The sequence below is a fragment of the Ambystoma mexicanum genome, chromosome 6p (genome assembly GCF_040938575.1).
Source record: "Ambystoma mexicanum isolate Mex_15411 chromosome 6p, UKY_AmexF1_1, whole genome shotgun sequence".
NCBI classification, from domain to species: Eukaryota; Metazoa; Chordata; class Amphibia; order Caudata; family Ambystomatidae; genus Ambystoma; species Ambystoma mexicanum.
Genome location: NC_090935.1, coordinates 1,295,822,938 through 1,295,846,157, shown reverse-complemented (window position 1 = coordinate 1,295,846,157; position 23,220 = coordinate 1,295,822,938). Strand labels below are relative to the sequence as shown.

Below are 23,220 nucleotides of genomic sequence, written 5' to 3'. Positions count from 1 at the left end.
TGAAGCTGGGCCATTTTGGTTTTGTCTTCCTTCCAAAACATTGCATTTCTCCTCCCTGAGTGGGACAGGGTGAGGACGAAGGCCTCACACTTACACAAGCCTCTTTTCTCTGAGAGCTCCAAGAAATGAATATCTGAGATTTAGTGGGAAAGAGAATAGGGAATAACTCTAGATGAATGTCATCTTTCCTATTCATGTATGCCCTAGGGCAGATCTGATGTACCTGACTAATGATTACCCTTTTCGATAGTGATGAGGAACATTGTGCATTGAAGAGATTATTGGTCCTCTACTATGTATCAATTATGGTGCACAGTAATCTGATTACCATATGAACTGTGCTAACATACATTAAACACCTACTTTGACTGTTTAAATGTTTGCCTTTTAACTATTTAATAAACGTTAATGCATTCAATTACTGCTAGCCATATTTTATATCTGAAAGTCAAACAAAATATTTCAACACATTGTTTTAACAACAGATTGGGCCTCATTCCGAGGTGGGCATTAAGGGATACTGGCCACCGGTATGGAGACTGGTGCATGTAATCCCTTACTGCCCAATTCCGAGGTCCCTTAGCGGGAACCGTAAAGGACGTGTGGTTTGACCACATTTCCTTTACGGGTCCCGCTAAGTGACCAGGGCGCTAATAACGTGCCTGCTATTCGCGGGCCCATTATTAGCGCCTTCCCCATTCCCATTGAGCCCTATGGGGCTCAAATGGGAATGTGGAATGGTTTGGTGAATGGGAACTTACCGGGTCCTCCAGGGTCGGAATGACCCGGTAAGTCCCCATTCAACCAGACCAGTGCCGAACCCGGTATTGGAGGCAGCCATGGCGCAAATAGAGCCATAGCTACCTCCAATCTCGGAATGAGGCCCATTGTGTTGAAAATTCCAATTTATTGTTTATGCTGGCCTATTTTTGAAGTAAGCAAATTCAAAACAATATTGGTTCTAGCTTTCACAACGGATTACATGTTAAGGATTACACAGATTTTATAATACTTTCAGAATTTGTTTTTACTGCATTGATGTAATTATCGAGGAATATAAAAATATAACAACAGGCAGAGCCTCAATGCATTGTTGGAAGGCCTTTCACATGTGTATTTTTTTTGGGCTTCTTACATATACTTTATTACATAGTTACATTAAGCTACATGTAAGGATAACCACTGGGTCCCATCCCCCAGGCTTAACTGACCTCAGGTAGAACACTCATACAGCATTCACACATCAACATTCCACATGACATCACAGTGTCTCTCATTCACAAGCAAGCACTTCACAACACATCTCCTTCCTTTCCAATGACGCACAACCACACGACATTCACCAACAAGCACTTCACAACACACCTCCTTCCTTTCCCACACTGCACCAATGAACACATCACAACACATCCTTTTCATTTTTACAACCACCACTGGCCTGGGAAACACAACACAATACAGGGCACTCATACTGGACATCCACACCATGCATCTTTTTATAGAGAGATGCAGCTCTAAAGAAAATATCTCAGGGACGCTATCCCCTTATTGCTGCGGGATATCCAACAATTGCAGTTCTCTAAAGCCGAAACTAATATCTATATCAGTTGTTAATGCTCATATTCTCAACAGGAATTTTGTGAAAACACAATCAAAATACATGACCATACAGTCTGAGAGCGTTTTCTCCAAGCATATAAATAATATCTAAATAATACTTAATGAACATTATCACGTAGACAGAGAACGTAGATTTAGAAAGAGGATTTCTTATCACATTAACAATTTCATTATACCAGTAGAGCGTTTTGACATTTGCACTGTCCTTCTTTACCTTTAAACATGTTTTGAAGTTTGATAAAACAGAGAACAGATAATACACGGGTACTCTTTTGTTAGTTCAGCAGTGGGCAATCATCAACTAATTGCCAGCGGATGCAGTACTTTCTGGCATTATCATATATCATATATTATCTATACATTGTTATGAGATAACAAAGTACATCGAACATTTAATCAAAGGCAAAACATACATATCATTCATTACCCAATCATCTTTAAACAGTGGCAACTTGTGCCAATGCATGCCCATAACCATTAAGAAAAGAGCGAGAGAAAGGGGCATGGAAAGGGGATCCTGAGTGTCAGGGCAAGTGTACCTCATTCCAACAAGAGGTCGATAAGGGTTAGAAAAGGGGGTGCCCACCAACTCTTACCGATGCCACTGTGCATTGTATGGAGCATGTTACAGACATAACTTCCATGAAAAATCAGAAAGGGAATTTACCTTGTTTTCTGGAAAATTAAGAGTTGGAAACTCTTTTGTTGGAATTACAAAGTTCGAATCTGAAGTGTCATATAAAGCACTTTCTCATTCAACTTGACGTGAATGGTCCAGGAGCATGAAATTGAACCGTTCTAAAAATAAACTGAACCATATATGTACATCAACATTGTACCTGTTCTCCAGAGAGGAAGCTAAATCAACTAAATGGTAATTTGGTCTCCATGATAAAAGCGAAATAGAGTCATAAACCAGGCTCTAAAAGTAGACTCTAAGCAGAGCTGGAATTACAAATGTGATTGCTTGAGGCACTGTCATTCAAAAACAATCCGCTGGACAGAACCATTTTGTAAGGGAGCACGTGTAAGCACAATTATGTATTAAAACAACAAGACCTAGTAATGCACTATATTTTGGAGGAAAATAAAGTGCCACCAGATTTTAACCTTAACTGCAGGGACATTTTTGTATCCACCCAGAACCTCTATTTATGTACCCAATTCAAAACCTCATGTTCATTGACCGAAATTAAAACTACTTTGCACATAAAATAGAAGATGCCCCACCAAGAACCATGAAAATACCCCAAACCTAGTTCGCCATTATTCACGGGCCCCACTCCAAAATGGTCCACCACTCCTTTTCGTGAATACATCAGCACAGAATAGGGAACACTTCTGTACACATTTCCACGTCTATCTAGGTCACTTACTATAAAGGTATAGCCCTTCTGCTAAGTCAGACTCAGGAGACGAACAAGAGATCATGTTTTCCAAAATGGGGTTTATTGTTCCAAAGAAATCAAGGCCTAGCCTGTGCCTACTTCTAAGGTGGTTCTTTGTCCAACCTAAGAAAAATAATAATGGGTGCTTGTCAGGATGTAGTATAAATGATATCCAGTCCTCCGTCCAAAACCTAATCTTACCTAATGTCTGTCCTTACCAGTAGCACACACAATTAATTAACATAAACTCAACTAGAAAGGCCTTATGAATGCTGGCTGGTTTCTGATTCCCACCCAAATGTCTCATAAGCTTCTCTTAGGCCACATACCTGATTACACAACTCAGAGTGTCTCTTTAATTTTCCTCTTTTCCTGATGTGCTTAATCCTAGCTCCCACCCAAATGTCTCTCTACTTTCTCCCAGGCCACCTGCCTGGTAGTAAAATCCAAGCTTCAGATTTATCCAGTGTCTCTGTATCCTTTTTTTCTATCTTGGGGAAGATTCTGTATTCCTTTGGTCAACCTGTAATTACCCAGTCCTGAACTATGGTGTTTCTCTCCCTGTCATGTGGTTTATCTTCCTTCTCCCTGCTTGCAAGGACTGTTTGTCCACACCTTGCTTTGGGGTCTTGCTTCTTGCACGTTGTCTCAGTGTTCAACCTCTCACACACTGGCTTGGGGTGTCCTATTTCTAGCCCGCTTTAGGGTTTCCTCTCTTTCCCCTTGACTTGGGTTCTCTTGCCTTTCACTCTGTCTTGGGTACCTTGTAACCAGCCCCTTCTCCGGATTCTCACCCTTCCCTGAATTGGCTGGTTTATCACCCCTTCTTAGGGTATCTGATATCTCGCCCTTTCTTGGAATGTCAGGTTTGTTACCCCTTCTTGGATTGGCATGCAACTCACCCTGTCTTTGTCTATCAGGCTTCTCATCTGTTTTTGGATTGGCTTGTACCTTGCCCCGCGTTGGGCTTTCGGGATTCTCACTCCTTCTTGGGCTCCCTTGTATTTCATCCTTCCTGGGCTATTGCCAGCTTCTGCCGCCCTTCTCCCTGCACCCTATTTCTGTTTCATACCTTGTGCTCTTTGGCAGCATTTGTCAGGAAAGTCAATCCTCCTTCCCGCTGCAGAGCCACGACTCTGGTTTCACTCTGGTCCTTCTCGTCGGTTCACTTGTGTCAGTCCCTCCTGTCGGTGCTCTGGTGAGTGCTGACTGACCACTTCTCAGCTGGTCACGTCTCTTATGTGGGTGGCGAGATGCTCCCCTCTGGCTCCTTGTCTTGGTAAAGGCAAAAGTGCAGGCTTTCTCACTTGTCCGCTCTCCACGCCGGCTGTGTGGTGTTCATTGCTGGTTCCACCTCGAAAGGGGGTTGCTCCACTCCCCTGCATTACTCCACAGGTCTGTGTGTGTGTCTCTCTCTCTTTCTCTTTCTCTTTCTCTTTCTCTGTTGCTTCCCCTTTGTGTCGGTTTCACAGGATCTTTATGGAGCTCTCAGCAATGAGGATGGAAACAATAGTCAGAAACCACACACGCCATCTTTTAATGTCTTTGTACATTATTGCCCTGCTCAATGTCCATATAGCCAACAAACAAGTGGGTTTCTGTATGTGAGTGAATATGTTTAAAAACCCTGCTTCAGCATTCCTTGTCTTCTAAGGAGGAGTGACCCCCAGTGGATCCTGCTTACCTTGCCCCCTAAGGGTCTTTAAGCAGAGCAGGGTCACATCCCAAAGAAGGTGGCTCCCACTTGGGGTGAAAGGACAGATTCTCTGGATTCGTCAAACACCCTGAATGTAACCTGGACAGGATCCAAACCAGACTGCGCTAACCTTCAACTGTGCCAGTTACACACTGCTCACAATGTCTACAAAACTGTAAAAGAGAAGCAGCTTTTCAGAATAGATAGCTGACCTTGGTTTCTTCTGTCTTGACTTTGGGCCAGATAACCTTGCCACCCAGCTCCACGAGCCTGCTATTCTGCTATGACACCATTTTCCATCTCACTTCATGGTTATCTGGCTTACTTATTTCAAGATAACATTGTCTAGTTCTGTACAATGGCGGCTTCGCCTGCATTCTATTTACTACTCATAGCTGGCCTCTTATGATGACTTAATCTAACTTGCGTTTCAGCATCTGTACAAGTGTTCAACTTCTGTTTTCTGCAACATCTTATTTAGTCTGGGTCTTCTTCTTGTCTACATCGATAGTTTATTCGACCTCTTGCATCGCTGTTTGCCAGTTAGGGCTCATACTTTGTCATACTTCTTTATTTTGAGACATTGTGCACACTTCTTTATGATGTCATCAATTCACCTGTTTGGCTTCTTTTTATACTCTTTCTGGGTTTTCCTCCTGTAGGTTATCATCACGTTGAGAGTACATTCGGTAGGGTTGTCTCAACGGGTATCTTCTTTCAAACACTCGCTGCGGTATTGGTATTATGGCTGGTTTCAGGCACGGCACGATCTCATGTCTCCAGTACAGGGGAGGTAGGGGTGCAGGATCGCCTGCAGATGTACACAGCTGCTCCTCTACAATATTCCCTCCAGTATTCCAGTGTCCTTCTCCCCAAGTTCCTTGCCTCACTATACAAAACCATGATGTCATTCTTTGCAGGGTAGAAATCACAAATTAAACTGATCTCGCTGTAAAAATATTAAAGCTAGTGGTAGTGAGATTTCTGGGGGTCAAAAAATAAATACCAATACTATTTTGGATTCCACAAGGCAACACGCTGGTGGGCATCTGAAGGAGCTCCGCAGGACTTCCATAATGCACTGGCCCATCTTTTTTCCCTGCACATGATGATATATGTTCCTCTGAAATCTATCCCACCTGACCGTCCCATCATCATATTTACAGTAGATGCTCTTAACAAGTTGTGTTCAATTACAGGTGGCCATACATGGGATTCAAGTCAGGCCTTCCATTGGTACAAAAAAGCTTATTAAGATAGGACGAAGAGAAGTGGCTTGCTCCAGATGGCGGAACAGAGGGATTTTTTATGTAATCAATACATATTGAATTCATCTATCAAGGTTGTCAGTTGAATAAGGCCTAGATACTAGCTAGTGTCTAGAGTACTTGCAGTTGACAGTGACAATCAAGTTTCCTATGGGTGGGTTAGGTTGGGCAAATCTCACCACAGTTTAGAGGACAGCGTGTTTTCTGATGGAATGCTCAAAGTGTCACATGGATTTGCTTTTGTACAGGATGTTTAGACCTGGGAAGGATAATGGGAAGTTCAAAATCAAGATACTCTGAGCAGCTGACTGTGGAACCACATTAGAATCATAACAAAGGACTGCTTAAGTATTAATAAATCAACACGTTTAATTTTGATTTTTACATCCATAAAACATTAGAACAATCACCGTCCACATGGTGAAACAGAATAAAAAGCAGCAGCGTGTACAAATTGGCAAATACCAGCAGCATAGAAAAACTTAAATTAAAATCATAAGAACCTCAGATGTCCACTACGAACAATTAAATCTCAGAGGAAACACTCAAAACAGCAGCAGGCATGATGAAGAACAAAATAGTAGCAGAAACAAAGCGGGTGTTCTTACATCTAATATCAGAATAGATGGCCAGTTCTCCACCACTTTGATTACCCATGTTCTGCCTGACCAGGCCCGGTTAATATAAGAATACAGGGAAAATGCTACCTTCACCTAAATGCACATCATTACAAATATAATAGCAGGTCTATGGTGTCTAAGACCGCTGTCCCTAAGTATACTTCTCAGCGAGGTCTTCTTGAGAGCCGCACAGATGGGGCCACACAGAATAAAATGAACCCAATCCTCTGTCGCCCCACATAGGGACATACTACTACCTCCTCCCTTCCATCTACAAGTTAAAACTGCTAGGGGCAAGACATCCATACTAGCTCTAGCTAATATGGCCCTGTGAGGCTGATAACTCACAAAGGTCATGTAGCTGGGCAGGCCCTGAGAGAGGCTTAACAGTAAATAGTTCAGAACCTGTGTTCTGGTTAACATGCCACCCAGTTATCTTCTAGAAGCTGTTCCATTCTGAATTTAAAAATTATTTTAGCAATATCCAGTGGATGTAGATGGTCCTTGAAAAGTGCTTCCAACCCCAGCCTAGTAAGTAGGGACTTAATGTGCACTAACCAATCAATTTGGCCCCAATCACGATACATCAGTAAATTGGTCCCCAAAGACACAGGACCTGTTCTTCTTCATTTCTTGTTAGCAAATCTCCCCCCATTCCAAGTTTAATATTAAAATCGCTTCCCACAATTACGGGTGCACCATGCCCCTTACCTTGCTCGAACACCATGGCCTCCTTATGTAGCTGAAAGACTACATTAATTACTTTACCTACTTTATTATTGTAAATATTTATCAGCCTGAGTTCTTGACTCACTTGACTCACTTTCCACTTTAGGTAGATTGAAAAAAGATGAGGGTCTGTTTTAATAACCTGGAGTCAGAGAAGTTGCGAATGATTGATATGTAGCTGGCAAGGCCACCGAATGTCTCCCTCTTACCGAATGACTGACAGCTGGAATAAAATACAGTCTAAACCCCTGTATCTGGATTTGCTTCATAGTCCAGGTTTCCTGAATCATCAATACCTGAAGGTATCTAATGAGACTGTCAGCTGCCCTACGATGTTCCACACAAGAATTTTAAGCACCTCCGGCCTTCTGTTCCTAGCGGGCATCCTACCATTTAGAACTCTCTTGCCGAGTGGTGCTTACCACTCTTTCCGTCTATCAGTTCTTAGGATGACTGCCTCTTTGGTAGAACCTTGAGAAGAACCTAAGCAAGTATCCCCAGATACTCTGGGAGATGAATCGCAAGGGCCAACATAAGGATTGCTTAAGTAATTATTTTAAAGTTCTTAATTAAAAAGTCCATATACCTTCAGGGACATCGTATTATGCAAATCAATATCCAAAGAACAATCCAAAAACTATTATTAGCAAGTCCTTTACTTCCTGGCTATCCCTAGGATAAAATGTGAACCGTTCTAAGGCTTTGTGAACGAAGAGTTCACAAATCCTATTCTTAAAGTTCCTCCTGTGTCTAAATACAAAATGAAGAAAAGTGCCTCCAGCGAAGGCTCTTACAGGTGTTAGCCACAGTCTGGACCCTCCTTTGGCCTCCTTGCTTTCACAATGCCTCTTAGACCTCTCCCAACTCTTAGGGTTCACAGGCTTCATGTTCAGGCTTCTCCTTAGCTGCCTGCCTTCCAGCTTGTACTGGGCTTCCTTCAGCACTCCGCATTGCACTTGGTGTACTGTTTGGTCTCTACCCAGTTTCTGGTGCTCCACAATACCAGGTAGGTCTTTTACGGACCTCATAACATTTACCATTGAAGGCATTCTCTCCCAGACCTCTGGTTTCTCAGAATTAACTTGCTCAGCTCTCCCATAGATCTCAGATTTCTCAACTCTCCTGTGTTCAGGTCTAGCATAGTTCTCAGGGTTTCTCAGCATTCACTTGTTCAGGTTTCTCAATGATCTCAGGGTTTCCCAGCATTATTTTTTTCAGGTCTCCCATAGACAATGGCATTATTTGGAATTCACTTGGTCAGGTTTCTCACAGACTTTTGCTTCTCAGCATTACAGATTCGGGTCTCTCCGAGACCTCTGGCAGACTATTGTATTCCAAAAACACACAGACTATGAGCAGAATTATTCAATTGCAGGCAAAGGAGGATTCACAATTAAGGTTGCATTTTATGAATTGTGACACTAACCTATGGGGACTAGGCACACCATAAATGTTATCAAAGACCATATTAATCTACAATATCTAAAAACTGCTAAACCCCTGATCTCAAGGCGATCTTGGGGGTCACAATACTTCAGTGAATATGACTTTGTTATCACCTACCATCCTGGACAAAGAAACAGGTAGGGCAATGCAATCTCCAGGTACCAGGTCATAAACATCAAGCAACAGAACTAAATAACAATATTTCCACCAGAATGGGTACTATGAGCGAGTACCTCACACTTTCTGGAACAGGTTTGGCTTAGCCTACTACCAAAAGGTTAGAAATATAGATGAACTAGTATCCAACATGATCTTTACATCAGGGTCTTCTCTATCGGGTAACCTGCTCCTAGCTTCAGACCCAGACCCTGCAAAGGAAAGTGTTGTTGTGGTGCCATAATGCCTTGTTACCCAGTCATCCAGAAGAATGCAGAACATGCAAATTACTATCACACAGTTGTTGGTGGCCAGTAATGGTACAACAGGTGTATAAATACATTCCGGCTTGCGAGACCAATTCACAAAATAAATCAGAATATCAAAAGCCAGCAGGGATTTGACAGCCTCTCCTAAAACCTACAAAACCCTGGTCACAGCTATCCATGGATTTATTACTGACCTCTGCATGGAATCAAGGATCTAGCACCATTTTAGAAGTGGTTGATTAATTCACCAAGTTAGCCGACGTCATGCGTTGGTTTTGAATCTCGAGTGTTGGATGTGTAGCCAAACTACTCCAACACGTTGCATGGCTACACGGATGGCCACTTCCATGATATCCAATAGAGTTTCTCAGTTTAGCTCCAGGATTTTGAATGGCTTCTTCAAGATGCCAGGAATTACTTGCAACTTTTGAAAAAGTTTCCATCCATAAACAGTGGACCAAATGGAGAGACTAAACCAGTCTGTTAAACGGGAAATCATATTGTGCCTCCTTTCTTATACATATTGGCATAAACCCAGTCGCTCTGCGAAGAAAACCGTGTTTTAAAAGTTCCGATTTTGGATCGACTTCGCAGCCATTTTAGGATCATCTGCCATTTTGATTTCTGATCAAATGTAATTCTGTGTTCTAAAATGGTGGACTGTGTTTCCAACTTGTAACCGAGCCTTCCCGACCCTTGCGCCTAGTTAATGTTTAGACTGTCTGCGGGCCAGATGTTTAGACTGGGTAAAGAGACCTTGTCCCATGCCTGACTTGTGGTTTTAGGATTGTCTGCACCAATAAGCCTCATCCACGAACATACATCGAAAACAATGTAATACAAATATCGAACATGGACACTGGCTGTACTGCATTGTGAAGGGATATGTGCCAAGGCTTACTGCTAAATCCTGGAATACACTGTTGCCATTGTAACTTGTTTGAATGTAAACCAAAGATCATCTGTGTGCATATTGCTGTATAAGCCATAAGTGAACTCGGCACGAACTCTAGACCACTGATTATTAACTTGCAGAGGTGCTGGACATTATTACTGAAATTGTATAAATGTACGAATGTCCAGATGTCCAGTACCTCTCACTTCTCACACTGAAGGGCTGGTATTCGCTGTGATGTACTGAGGGCCAGATAGCTATCTGATTTGTTCTTTGTAAACTGTGCAGTATTAAAGATCTGTGAATCTTTATAAGCCCGTGTTTGGTGTATTTCCTTTTGTGGTACTCAGCCTCGATATTTCCTCTTGCTTTTACAAGTCAATTGAACCATGTACCAATTGTTTGTTAACTAAAACGTTCAGGCCTTGGCTACAAGTATTTCGGGTTGCAGAATGTGTTTACAATAATGCTCTTTTGGCTCCCTCCTGTATTTAGTTTGCCTTGCCGTGTGTTATATTGGTGTGTGCCTAGACTACTGAACCTGGACACTTTCAATCACCTGGAAATGAGGTCAATTTTCATGTAGCGTACATGTCAAATCTCACGAAAAACCTCCTCCAAAGGTGGATGCTGCTAACTCTTCAAATATTTTGTGGAAGCCCATTATTCCTCAGCTACCAGCCATGCAGGCCAGGGGGGCATCACCTTGATCAGAGTCAAAATAGATCTCCAATGTTCTATTCACAGTTTGTTGCAGGACCTGACTTTCACCTTATGGACTTAAGGCTATAATTGTTGGCTGCAGTGCGCAACAAAGGAACTTGTGCAGACACTCACAGAGTGCACATTTTGAGTCTGAATCAGTGATAATAGTGCAAATGATGTGTTTTTATATTAACTCTAGGAAACTTTTTTTAAAAGGTTTTTGTAACAAAACCTTAGAAAATCACTGAAAAAAGCTTCAATTAAAGGTGCGCTATGGATGTAGTGCAAAACATAAAACCTACAGAAATTCACCAGTTATGGCTTCCAGAGTAAAGATAACTCGGCCACTGCAAAGCACTGCTCATGATGTCACATGGAAAATAGTCTCTTAAAATGATCTTAATGGTCCATTTAGGTTTTGTTTTGCATTGGACCTCAAATCAAAAGTAAAACTCAACCTAAGCTGTCTGGTGGTACTCGTGTTTTTATTCCACATTTCCTATGGGGAATGAGCGAATGCGCATGCAATCTGTTCATTTATGAGTTGCGTCTTGAGTTATGGCTGCTTCCAGAATCATAAGTGGCATATTTCTGTGTTCTTTATGTTTTGAGCTGCAAACCTAACATCCCTACACTAAAGGTTTTTCAGTGGGTTCTTGAGGTTTTCATTACAGAAGGGTAACCATAAGAGTACTTTCTGTTAATAATACACACCAATATGCCCTGATGATACTGTGCTGTGGGCATGTCTCAATGTGCAATGTGCCTCAGTCATCTGTCATGCACAGCAAACAATACCAAAGTGCCAAAGGTCTCGTGCCATACACAGTGATCTTTATGCTCGAGTCACCTCAAAGAGACCCAACATGCTAACAGTGTATGCCCACTGTGACCAGGGCAATGTTTATAGCCAAGCCCGAGGCACCTTGACGTGCCCCCGTGTGTTGACTTGGAATGTCCTTTGGCCATACCCAGAGGATAGTGTGCCAGGGATAAAGCCTTTAGACATGCCCAGAGCACAGTGAACACAGTAACAATGCACGCAGTGCATGGCCTGCATCACTGACCTGAGAAATGTCAATGCACCCATTATGCACAGGGCATGGCATTCATCAAGAAGCCTGGTACTGTAAATATACCCATAGTGCTTGGTGGGACAGGTGGCCATGCCTTTTGAAAACTGTTTTCCACTATGGCCTGGTACTGTCAACACACCTACAGTGTCCAGTGATTATGGTGCCTTGCTATGCCCACTGTACATTGTGCCCAATTTACGACCATTCATAATTGGCACTCCGACCAGGGTTAGCCTTTAGCCATGCTCTGCAGACAGTGAATCTACTTGAGATATTCTCAACTGAGTTCCATATCAATCTATTGTCATGAAGGTGAGTCAAATAAAACCACTAGTAAGACACGCTAGGTTATTTTAATCTGTTCTTTTATTCAGACAAGTGAGGAAGTGGGTATAGCAGAAAACAAAACATTTCCCCAATTCCCCTGAATGCTATCGCACTCTGGTAACTTCCCAAAATATGTCAGGATAGGAAAAGCGATCTACATCGAACACTGCTGCATGGGTGGGTAATAAAGATGCAAGTTCAATGAGGCATAAAGGAATGCATTTATCAGCTGCGAGAGTAGCACTGTAAAATGGGTGGGGGCTCCTGATATTGTGAAATAAAATCCATAATAAAACAAATTCAGAAATACAGGTGCACAGGTAAGTATAATTAAACTCACTGGTAGGACGAAACGTGGTAAATAGGCCTTAAAAGCTTGCTTTTGCAGAAAACATGTGTTAGCCTTTCGTGTGCGGAAAAAGCCGCTGTGGCTGGTGACTATCCCAGGCCATTACTGGAAGAAGTATACAATGGGTGTTATTTTTCAAGGTCATAGATCAGAGCTTGCAGGTTCTGCAAACAAGTAATGAATGCATGACCATTTTATAATTCAAAAATCACTTGTAAAATATGATTTTCTAATGGAACCAAAAAGAACCACGGCAGTTTCAAATTGCCCCGTAGTACATTTGCTCTGGAAAAAGGGTTAGAGAGCCTCGATATGCAACACTTGTGTAGCAGTACGTCTGTGGTTGAAGGCTCTGATGGTGACATGGTGGTAAGTGCTTCTCATGTGAATGGAGATGAGGTGACCAGGGCAGATGATTAAAGTTCCGCTGGTCGTCTCAAATGTTTAAATGAACTAACTTTGTGCTGTGGTTATTGGGGGTGGACTGGGACATCACATATTGTATTTTCTATAAAGGTTCAAAGTACAAACACCAAACAGCTTTGTGTGGGGAGATTTTTTCATGTTGCGCAATTGTGAATGCTAATTACTTTGCATTGCATTGTATAAAAGTTCTAGATTTAGGGGCATTTCTTTGACAGGGCCTTTTCATGCAGTTCTGTTCCGCGATCTGTTTGAATATAGATGTCCCAGCTACATCTCAGCCCTAAATAAAACTGTGTTACTTCTTGCACCGGGGTACACTCCATTTTGACTACTTTAGTAATTTTTGGGTGAGTTTCGAGGCAACCCCTGACACGGGTGATTCCAGTTCGTGGTTACCAAAATAGAGACAAAACAAATATTGAACAAGTTGCATTGGGTTCAAATCAAGTCTCTGGGTTACACCACCCTTATAACAAGGTTTCCTCAGAGATAGTTCGCAAGATACAGCCACTGACAGACCTGCAGTGCCCAAGGCTTCCCAAGCCTTCCTTCTTGACTTGTTGGATTTCAGAATCAATGGCTCCACTCCCTCTCTTGCTCCCATTGGTCTAGAGAGCACCTCATCTTCTTGTCTCAGAGCCCCACAAGCATCATGCTTGTTAAGCCTAGGCCGCTGCAAATGGCAGGCATGGTCTTATATCTCCAGGTTCACCCATAGAGCTGCCACTAGGTGGTAGACCACCTGTCTAGGCTTGAAGGCTGGTTTCCAGCATCTAATTTTCCATTCTGTCTAAGGTTCCTAATTCTAGTCTCCACCTAAGTTTCCTTACCTACCAATTCAAAACTTCACCACACGATTGTACCTTAAGGCTCTCAATACTGGTTCTTCCGTATGGCTTCCTTTCACTAACTTGGCCTGTGCCTTTTCAATCCTCTACCAATTCTCAATCATATACCCCTTCATTCACAGCCTTTTAGATAAGTATATCAGGGCCTGTGTCTTAACCTACTTTCTCTCTTCCTTCATCTTCCTTATTCCCTGTTGCCCTCTTCTTTTTCCTTATCTTTTCAATGTTATCTTTGATTGTCTCCTTGGCTAGATCCCCCCCCTGTTTCCTCTTTAGTGGAACTCTGAATCTCTTTCATTGCCTACTTCTTCAGCATTATACCCCATCTCCACTGATGCCCCTCTTTTTTGTGGTTTCCTTTACCTCTCATGCAAGTGTGAAAACTTTTCAACTATTGTTACTCTAGTCTACACTCCTGCCTTATGATGTTCCACCTTAATTTCTCTAACTCCTGGTTAGAACCGTTCAGCCACCACCATCCACCACGATTCAACAGGTCCATCCTCTCTACCAAGCAGGAACCAGATGCCTAGATAGAGTCAGGCAAAATAACCCATACTCCGCTAAGAGACCACCACTCAAACACTGCTTCAACAAATTCAGACAGTCACATGCAATGCCCAAGACACCCATTACCTCCAACAACACCAAGGCCCTCATTACGACCCTGGCGCAAAGCGAAAAACGATGGCGGTAAACGATTACCGCCATCGTCTTCCGCTCGGGCCGATTACGACCCGTGACCGTAAACTACGATGTCACTAGCGGCATCGTAGCTAACGCTGCCGCTGACTGCGCCAAGGGCGCGCGCACGCGAACATCCACACCGTACTTAGCGCCATGGCGGAAAGGTGCGGGAATGCCGACCCAAGCGGACATGCCCCTAACGCCATCACCCAGGCCGTTAAGTACCTTACCGCCATGGTGCAAATTACGCCATCGCGAACCAACCGTAAAGGGCCATGTAAAGTGAATGCAGCTGCCACAGGTGCACAGAAACAGCACAGGTGAAGGCAATACAGACACAGGAAGTACAAAAAGAGCACACCCCACGCCTTCCCACACCCAGTCACACTCCACAATGATACCAATAGGACTAGCAATGTTGGGGCTGGAGGACCTGATAGCAATGCGAGTGCTACAACAGCAACTACAACAACCACAACTACAACAACAACAACAACAACAACAACAGGCTGCACAGAGGAGACGCAGGAGGAGAAGGAGGGCAAGGCAGGCCCAGCAAGCCCCACCAGCACAGCCAGTGCCACCACGCAGGCAGCCCCCAATCCCACGCATCAGACCCAGCCCATTCAACCTCACCGCTGAGCAGATCCACACCCTGTACCGACTGGACCGGGACACCATCACCACCATTGTGGACATGATACACAACGACATCGTCAGCATGATTGATACACCCACTGCCACCCCCCCCCTACTGAAGGTAGTGTCCGTGCTCCACTTCCTGGCCACAGGCACCTACCAGCACACAGTGGGGCACTTGCATGGCATATCACAACCATTATTCTCGCGTACACTGATGCAAGTGCTCGATGCCCTCCTCAAGCACACAGATGACCACATCTCATTACCACGGTCTGCCCAGGAGATTGCCAACACCAAAGTGGGTTTCCATGCACTGGCCGGCATACCTGGTTGCATTGGTGCCATTGACTGCACCCATGTTGAATTGGTGGTCCCACATGCCATGGAGGTACCGTACCGCAACCGTAAACATTTCCACTCAATCAACGTGCAAATGGTCTGTGACTCCAACAGGATCATCACACATTGTTGTGCCAGATTCCCCGGATCAACCCATGATTCTATGATCCTTCGGAACTCAACAATACCACGCTACATGGAGCGACATGCAGGCCCAAGATCCTACCTACTCGGTGAGTCTAATGACATGAGCATAGAAATGCAAAGTGGGTGTTGAATGACGTACCAATGCACATTACATCTGGCAGATACAGGGGGGTGGGTGCAACTAGCAGTAGCCAGATCATTCCCTGTGGCAGCACTGACGTCAACAGAGAAGTGTACACATCATGCCTGACCTAATCATCCCAACATGTGAATGAAAGTGCATCCCAAAAACGACACAACCATTTGCAAGTGCATTGTGCAAATTGTGGCCGCATTGACCCTAAAGAATAACACCAACATGCACGTCACCATGCACCAACTACTGAAAGGCCTGTCCCCCACAACTGCGCACAAAGGAAGCACATGACAGACAGGGACATCAATGCACCACTACAAGACCCACAAACTGTCCCCATTGACACCAGTAATGCTCACTGGGGTCATAATGAGCCAGACATCGATGTTGCTATCATGTGAGCTTCAAGCTCACAGGACACGTGCAAGGTCACATGAATGACGGCCTGAACGGACACAGTGGATGGCCACTCACAAGGCAATCGTCCCCCCTGCATTGTGTTTTAGCACGCAAAACAGTACATGAGAGCCATGAACACATACTGGTTGCACAGTGTAAATCCATAACCACAACTCCAATTGGTGCACAGTAACAGTCAGAATCAAGGCATGGTTGTGCGTCATGTTCACATATCAATCTCGTTCCTGACACATTCTTTTCTCACATTTTACAGGTGATGCGGGCTATCCCCTGAAGAGGTGGCTCCTCACACCAGTCCGGAACCCATCGAACCAGCATGAGGAGGACTACAACCATAACCATGCACGTACCCGTGTGGTGATAGAGCATGCTTTTGGCCTACTGAAGGCACGTTTCCGCTGCCTCAGCAGGTCTGGCGGGGCACTCCTGTACCGCCATGAGAAGGTTGCAAAGATCGTCATGGCATGTGTCATGCTACACAATATGTGCATCAGACGAAACGTGCCTCTGCCCCCTGACGCAGAACCACAACCACCTGATGATGGGGATGATGATGATGGGGATGGGGCAGCACCTCAGGGAGGCAGCGATGCACAGGAGGGCCATATTATGCGTCAGAATGTCATTGACCGATACTTCTAGCACACACAGCGAGTGTGTGACATATGGATGGCACTTGGGGCACTGTGTGTGTCTGGTATGTCAACACTGTGGACTGTAACAATAAAGCACACATACGCAATGAGCAATGTCCACACTTTTAGTTTGTGAGAAAAGGAAAAGTGTATTGTACTACTGAATAGGTATAACAGTACCCCTCCCCCTCCCCCCTGCACACTCCAACACACCCAATACCCCCCTCCCCCTCGAACACTCCAACACACCCAATACCCCCCTCCCCCTCCCCCCTGCACACTCCAACACACCCAATACCCCCCTCCCCCTCCCCCCTGAACACTCCAACACACCCAATACCCCCCTCCCCCTCCCCCCTGCATACTCCAACACACCCAATACCCCCCTCCCCCTCCCCCCTGAACACTCCAACACACCCAATACCCCCCTCCCCCTCCCCCCTGAACACTCCAACACACCCAATACCCCCCTCCCCCTCCCCCCTGAACACTCCAACACACCCAATACCCCCCTCCCCCTCCCCCCTGAACACCCTGCAAACATGTGACAGTGCCCGTAGTGAAGTGAGTATAGTTCAGCACACTATTGACTGCCCCCTCTCCCGGAACCTGGGGCCCCCCTGCCTGTGCTCCTCAGGGTCCTGGATGACCTGCGGACGGGAGAGGCTTGTGCTGAACTTGCAGCCGAGGATGTACCGGGCTGCTCAGTACGGCATGTGTCCAGAATTGTCTGGATGAGCTGGCTCATCATCTGCCGCCCTGCAGCAAGTTCGGTGCAAATGTCCCTGCTGGCAGTTTGGATGGCAGCCCTGATGCCATCAGCACTCCTCTCCATGGCTGCACTGGTACTTACACATTCTGCTACATGCTGCGTGAGGAGTGTGCCCAGTGCTTCCTGCCTGTTGGCAATCTGCTCCAGCGACAGCTGGAATTCTGGCCCAATGGGGGGTGCCAATGGGGGACCAATGGGACTACTCCCATCTTCCACAACTCCCACTGGGCTTGGAGTTGCTGGCCATGAATTAGCTGGCGATGGGCCCAGGGTGTCATCTCCATGATGGCTGATTGGGGATAGGTGTGGTGAGTGCAGTTGTGTGTTGTGGTGAAGTCCGGTGTCATCCTCCACATCACTGTCGGAGCAGGCAGCGATGGCTGCAGTCTCCCCAACAGTACTGCTCCCTGCTGACGCATTGCCCTCAGTGGGCAACAGTGGGTGTGGTTGGGCTGCAGGTGCTGTCACGACCCCTTCCTCGGGGGACTTTGCTGCCCTGGGCTCTTCAGCCTGGCGTGGATTCTGCCTGGGTCCAGCAGAGGTGGATGCATGGTTCCCCTCTCCCACTTTCCTGGCCTTCTTGGCTGGGGTGCTGGTGCTGTCGTCCCTGCCAGTGTCCGATTGCGAGCCTGTGGTGGAGCAGAGGAGGGTGACTGTTATTGATGGTTCAGCCGACATTGAGCAGGCATTGTGAAGAGTGAAATGGATAGATGGTGGAGTTAGTAGCCCGTGACATACAGGTTGCCTCCCTTTAGGTTCGGTTTTGCATGCAGGTGTGTGTCTGCCTACTGTACAGTGTACATGCTGCATGTGCGCAGGGTGTGGCTCATCTGCTGATGTGTTGCGTCTGCCACATTGTGATTGTCACGTGCAAGTGTATCAGGGTGTCTTGCAAGGCTGGATATGAGGCACCTACCTGTGTCTCCAGATCTCGGGGCCCCTCTCTCCATCTCGCCGACACCTTCGATGCACTCAATGCCAATCAGAGAGGCACATGTCTCCTCCCATGGCTGCATCTTCAGTGGGGAGTCTGCTCCCCCGCCAGTTCCCAGGGCCAGGTTACGGTTGGCAGACATAATGCCCCGGACCCTGATCCGCAGGTCGTCCCATCTCTTGCGGCACTGTTTGGAGGTGCGTGGGGTGGTTCCAACAGCACTGACACGTTGTGCCACAAGTTCCCACACCTCCTTTTTGCGGCCTATGGCTGTTCGGGTCATCTCATTGGAGAAGACAACATCAGCCTTCTCCTGGAGCGTGTCTGCAAGCATTTGCAGTTCCTCTCGACTGAAGCGCTCCTGCCGCTGCCTGTCACATGCCTTCTTGACAACTTTAGGCATGGTTGGCTGTGGAAATGGGTGGGTTATGGGAATGTCAGGGTTTGAGGGTTGGTTGTGGTGTGGTTTGGTAGGATGGCAATGGATTGTGTTTTTTAAGATGGCCGCTGTGCTGTTTCCCGTTCCGCTGCGATTACGCTATTTCCGGTTCCGCCTAATTGCGGTCACCGCTAATTACGGTGACCGCTGACTACGGTCGGCGCAATGATGGGTGGCGGTAGGTCACCCTGCGCTGTTAACGAGGGCGGTAAGGGCTGTTTACGGCATGGCGTAGTTTACGTTACCGCCATGGCGTAATGCTCGTGCGCGATGGGTCGTAATGTGGCGCTCTTATCGCCATCGGACCATGGCGTTAACTCTCATTACGCCATGGCGGTAATTTCAATCACTTACCGCCTGAGTCGTAATGAGGGCCCAATTCACCACATATTGTACACAGAAACTTTTCAACATTGTCAAATCCCTCTCCAAACAACCATCAACACCTTCCACACCCCCATCCACTGCGGATGCAACTTCCTCATGGACTACTTCAACTCCAAAATATACAACACCAGGCAAGCCCCCCACTGCTCTCCCAACAGAACCCATCACTATAGACACCCTGATTACCGCAACTGCCAAAAGAAAACCTGTACACTTCCTAGATGATGAATGCCCACCTCGAGCCACATCCAATTGCATCACCACTCTCGCTCCCCAATGGCTCAACATCATAAACTCCTGGCGCTATCCCCTCTGCACTCAAAACAGGACAAATCTCACCTCGCCTAAAAACAAATCTCCCAACCCATGATCCCTGAAACAAAAACAAAAAAAATCCCTATACTGCCATACATTGCCAGAAACATGGATTGCTTTGTTACTGCCCAACTGCAACAGCACATCACCGCAAACAACCTACTTATACCCTTCCAATATGACTTTCAACCAGGACACAGCACAGTGACTGCTACACTTCAGATGCTTGATGACCTCCACAACATCACTGACAAAGGGCACACAGTGCTACTCTTACTCCCCAATCTCTCTGCAGCCTTCAACACCGCCAACCACACAATTATAATTCCACATCCTAGCCCATAGGATGAAACTGTCATGCAAGTCCTTGACTGGTTGATCTCCTTCCTTATTGACAGGATACAATTTGTCTGCATGCCCCTTTTCTATCCATCCCTACCCCGGTCAAGTACGGCATCCTGCAAAGCTCCTCCCTATCTCCACTCCTCTTCAACCTATATGTTGAATCACATGGACAGACCCTTAATAAACACATCGCCCATTTCCACCAATACATAGATGACACAGAAATGTATTTCCATATCTCATTCCCCTCACAAACTCGCTGCCTTAAAAGCTGTCTCTCCACCATCACCACCTGGGTGGCCAACCACTTCCTCAAGCTCAAACTTTCCAAAACATAATACCAACTCAACTGCCCCCTTAAACACAAACGCTGAATCAAGTAACACCATCGGCAAGCCACACATATCCCTCTGCAAACCTGACAAACCCCTTGGCTTCAACATCAACACACACCTTTCATTCACATACCATATAGCTGCTGTCGCTAAAACATGCAACCTACAACTGCACCTCCTACCGAACATCAGACACGTCCTGCCTGATGAGTTCTGCACTGCAGTGTAAGCACTGGTTCTCTCCAAACTGGAATACAGCAATGCTCCTCACTGGACTTCTCAACAGCACCCTTGCCCCACTGCAAGCCACAAAAAAGAAACAGCAGTCAGACTCATCCTCCACCTACCCAAACTTTCACACATTTACCTCATATCTCACACAGCTCCACTGGCTCACCGTACCCCAAAGGACGTTTAATTGTTTTCAAAGTCCTCCACCACTAGCCCCCATCTTACCTTCACTACAAACTGAATACCATCACCACAACAAACACCAGAAAATCAAGAAAATCAAGCTAGCATCTCCTACACATTTCACTCTTCCAACGAACATGCACACAAAACCAAACACATACCCAGTGGGAGCCCAGATCCTGGAACACTCTGTCTCTTCACATCGGCACCACACCCTCCACCACCACCTTCAGAAAGAGCATCAAGACATACCCATTTCCCCACATATATCCCTGACCCTCAGACTTTTGCTATCACTTGTCTATTCTAATCTTCTCCTGAAAATATTGTGTAACTTCTCTTTCACTTCCAATCTTTTCAACCTTTGAACCTTGGACGGTGCTCTGTAACCCTCTGGGTAGGGCCGGCACTGAACAAAAATTCAAATAAAATAAATACAATGTGTGTCAAGTGAGACCCTGTAATCTATACACAAGGCTTTGGATGCAATTCTTTGTACAGAAGACAATCAGCTAGTACTGATGAGATGGATGGGCAGTAAAGTGCTCCTTCAATCAGAAACACCTTTTGGGGAAGGAGCAACCAATTGAATGAATATTGTGAATGTTGAAGGTACAGACCTTTGCAGTCATTAAGTCTTCAGGGAATTTAAGGAGCTATCACATATTTTATCCAGATTTTGAGTCAGAGATAGAGGACGGGTGACATAAACAACAAAGTTGAAAATAGCATACATTTGAAAATGCCTCTACACTGCCTGAAGGTTTAGGAATAATTGCCATTTATCGGATTCCAAACCTCGTAGGTAAGGGGACTGCGGAGGGCATGGGCCCAGAATATCTGAACAAAATTCTTAGTACAACAGATCACCATCTTCTTCACAGATCATAATCTTGGTTGTTTTGCTATTCAATTTGAGGAAATTTGACTGAATCGAATTATGTACAGCTGCAAAATAATTAAATAGATTTAGACGCCTGGGATAGCCCTCGAGTCTCAAATACCACTGCGTAGCATCCACTTAAGTGAAATACTGAAGATGAAGGAAATATACATGTTTCACAAAAGATTGGCATACATCTTGAAACATGAAAGGATTAATGTACCTTGAGGGACAACACAACACAAACATTTGGGAGGTGAGATGCAAAATGACAATGCACAGGGAACTATTCAGCAGAAAGGAGGACATCCATGTCAGAGCTATGCCTCAGAGCCCAGATTCCTCCAGAAAGCTGATCAGACTGTCATGAATGTTGAGTCTAAGTTCCACGGATTGATATAAAATGCAAAGGCCAGCATACCATGTTTGCCTGCTAGACGGTCTGCAGAGATGCTCCGTCAATGGAATAGCCACAGATGGCCCCTTAGCTGGTCTGAATCAGCACAGGAATGGAACCAGAAGATCAGTGCCCTTTTTAAACTTTTGAACCTTACAAGTGGGTATTGGCTTGAAGGCCACAAGATAATTAAGCCTAGTGGTGTTTCCTGTATCCTAAAAATATCCACCTATGAACCTCTCCTATTGCTCAATATTGTCGTGGTGCCAATTTCAAGTAAATTTGCGCAGTTATTCATGTTTTCAGAGGGGAACATTTACAGGACCATTGTCTGCATATTATATGTACTGTCTATGTTAACTTGTCTTATTTTGTATTTCCTGAGGGCAATTAAAAAGACCATTAAAATGTGGAGATACTTCTCATCAATGGAAAATATTGTTATTGTAGGCAGGCATATCAAAAGCAAAATATGAACTGAAGTTTGATTTTAATATAAATAACATCTGAAAAAACAAGAACACAATAAACATAGGGGATCTAAATATGTGTACGTAACCATATTCCTCACCACCGTAGTAACATTGATCTCCATTAAACTATCAGTAGCTATCAGAGTACATAAGGAAGGCATGCTTCACTGCAATTTCCATCTTACCTACAATACAGTTTTGTGAATGTTGCATCAGTTCCTCTGATTAAGAACGGTAAGAAATTCACTTAACTTGGACACAACAAGTTGTAGAATCATGGCTGGATTTGCAAACTGTGTACATAGAAACGCTGGGCTGACTGTCAGGGAAAGGGCGTGCATCAATCTGTGTAAATCTGAGGTTTAGTCCCATGGAAATAGGGCTAGAGCTTCCACTTATAACCTTAAATGGAAACCCGAGTCCAAACAGGTTGGAGGATTCCCAGTGCTCTTCTCTTCAGAGGTACTTCACTTCTCGCAGCACAGTGGTCAGAGCACATCCCTCTTGTCTCTCACATGCATGAATGACACCTGATGGCATTCACCCAGGGACCACACACACACACCCTTCCACCCGTGCATCTACTTGCCAGAAGTATCCTGCTTGACTTTAAGTATCACTTGCACTATGCTGGGATCTCTATTACTACACACATGCTCATTCGGCCCTGAGAAAAGAAGAGTGCTCTACGATCGAAGTACA

General features: G+C 45.2%; 1 protein-coding gene across 2 annotated transcripts in view; it reads right to left on the bottom strand.

The window, feature by feature from the left end:
- LOC138511037 (uncharacterized) overlaps positions 1-23,220 on the bottom strand; it is a 183,040-nt gene that overhangs the window by 33,946 nt on the left and 125,874 nt on the right. The gene's annotated exons all lie outside the window — the stretch shown is intronic.